Consider the following 2,358-nt stretch of genomic DNA (forward strand, 5'->3'; position numbering starts at 1 on the left):
GGGTGATCAGCGAGCAAAGAGCTTTGCAAATCTAGATGTGAGCAACAAAAAGGCAAGTTTCAAGCAAATGTTGACATTACGTCCTGCTGCAAAGGACAGAAAACCAAAGTAACGGTGACTTAAACATGAATGTTTCCTCTAAACAGTGGTCTGACGGGTGTCTCCATCAGCAGGAATCCAGGCTCCTGCCACCTCGATGCTCACCACCCTAAATGCGGTGCGCCCCTTTGTGGGTCAAGATGCTCCTCAAGTCTCGGCTAGGCGGCAAAGAAAGAAGGGGACCGCGCCCCCTCCCTGTAAGGCCGCGTCACAGAAACGGCAAACACCGCCTCCACTTATATCCCACGGCCTGGGATCTAGTCACACGGTCACAAAGAGACACACATGGGAAGTTGGGATTCTTGGTTCCAGGTGCTTTGTGCTCAGTTAAAAATTGGGGTTCTATTATTGCAGACGAGTGCATCTGTGTAGTAAGCCTTCGGCTTCTGACAAGTCACCACGTTCCACAGACGTGTCTTTATTTAGATTGCGTGCGGGCCCTGGCAGAAAGTCTGTGTGACTTACGGCGGGGGCTTTGGGTCACACGGTAGTTATTAGCCTCAGCTTCAAGATCGGGATCAGCCGTGTGGGAAAGCAGCATGACTACGTGATGGAGCCCCAGTCAGAACTCTGGACTCCAAGCTCGGGTGAGCGTCCCTGGTCGGCAGAGCTCCACGTGTGTTGTCACACGTCCGTGCTGGGACAGGAACGCTGTCCGTGGCTCCACCGGCAGAGGACAATGCAGGCTCCGCATCGGGTACTTTCCTGGACGCTGCCCTTGGAGGATTTTAATGTGTTCTTTTGCTGTCGTAAACGATCGTCATGAGTACAATAGTTTTTAGTGAGTTCTGAGACTTTCCAGCAAGTTATTGAAACCGAGGGTGGTTTTGGGAATCCCCCAAACTTGTCATTGGTCTCAGAAGTGAGAGTGGTTTCATATGCACCGTGCTCACTCTAACTTCATAGCATCTCGACCGTTTCCAAACGACGCACAGATGAGCAAAAGGACAAGGCTGCTTGTGGCCAGAGGCTTTATGCGCTCCGGGACTTACCTGCCTGCGCTGATAATGCAGGTACTGATATCTAAACGATCATAATTTATTCATGACATCCAACATGCTGCAATAAAAGATATTCTGCCATAGAAATGGGGGGAATGCTGGCAGAGGAAAGCAAACGGCCCTTTCGTCCGCCTAGGTATCCACACACCTTTCTTCCCGCATATAGTACAGGTTTATACCTTTCCCAAGGGCAATGACTTCAAAGTCCCATGCGGGCACATCCTCCAGCTCAAAAACTGGCTTCTTGGGTGGTACATCGAGCTCTTCATCAGGCCAGAGGGGCTCCTGGTGGCCTGGAGACCCGTGGACTAAGAGAAAAGCTATCTACTTCCAAATGAGCACCAAAATGAGCAGTCGGAAAAGAGGAGGTTAAGTAAAACCTCCCATTTGGAAAAGGGGCTTGTGGGAAACACCCAGCCGTCCTTGGCCTGTGGCAGCGACCGAATCCTCAAGGAGCGGTGAGGACCCCCTTGTCGGACAATAGAGCAAACTGCTCGGTCAGCCCACCCGAACACCTCTGGCTCTGGAACAAAGCCTCTTGGTCAGTTTCCTCCCTGCGCTGCTGGCCGAGGACCGCCTTTGTCCCTCAGCTTTAAAAGCCACATCGGAAGCGAGGATGATACCGTGGCACAGGCGTTGCTGTTTGGATGGTCCCGTCACCTGCTTTGAAGGCCAGTTTGTGGTTTCTTTAACAATATGATTAGCACCCTCACAAACTTAGTGGGCTTCTGGAACGTTCGCTCCATTTTAGGAACGTTGGATTTAGGAAATTGAAAAACAAAACACACAGAATTCCCAGTTAAAACGGAATTTCAGATAAACCATGAATACTTTAGAATGGAAAGATTTGAGGCAGCTTACCCTACAAAACTAGTTGTTGTTTATCTGAAATTCAAATTTAACTGGGCATCCCGTGTTTTATTTGGCAGCCCTATTCTATTGTCGAGAATCAAACCATAAATCCTTGCCTGGACAGTTAATTTTACTTATTTATTATTATTATTTTGCTTGAAGATGTCAGCTTTTTGGCTGCTGGTTGCCATGCTCCCCCATTCCCTTCTCTCCACTTTAATGACTGCTGCCTTCAGGCCTTATGAAGTGAAGTTTGGGAAGGTAACCCCCTCACACAGCTGTTTGCTTCTTGACTGCCTGGCAAAGAAATGGAAATATATAACCCTTTGTAAAACTTTGAGACATCACTGATGCCGTCCTCCTAGGCAGACCTTGCTTGGGGTAGGCAAGCGGTGGGGTTATTTAA

The sequence above is a fragment of the Pteropus vampyrus genome, unplaced genomic scaffold (assembly GCF_000151845.1).
Source record: "Pteropus vampyrus isolate Shadow unplaced genomic scaffold, Pvam_2.0 Scaffold114, whole genome shotgun sequence".
Taxonomy (NCBI): domain Eukaryota; kingdom Metazoa; phylum Chordata; class Mammalia; order Chiroptera; family Pteropodidae; genus Pteropus; species Pteropus vampyrus.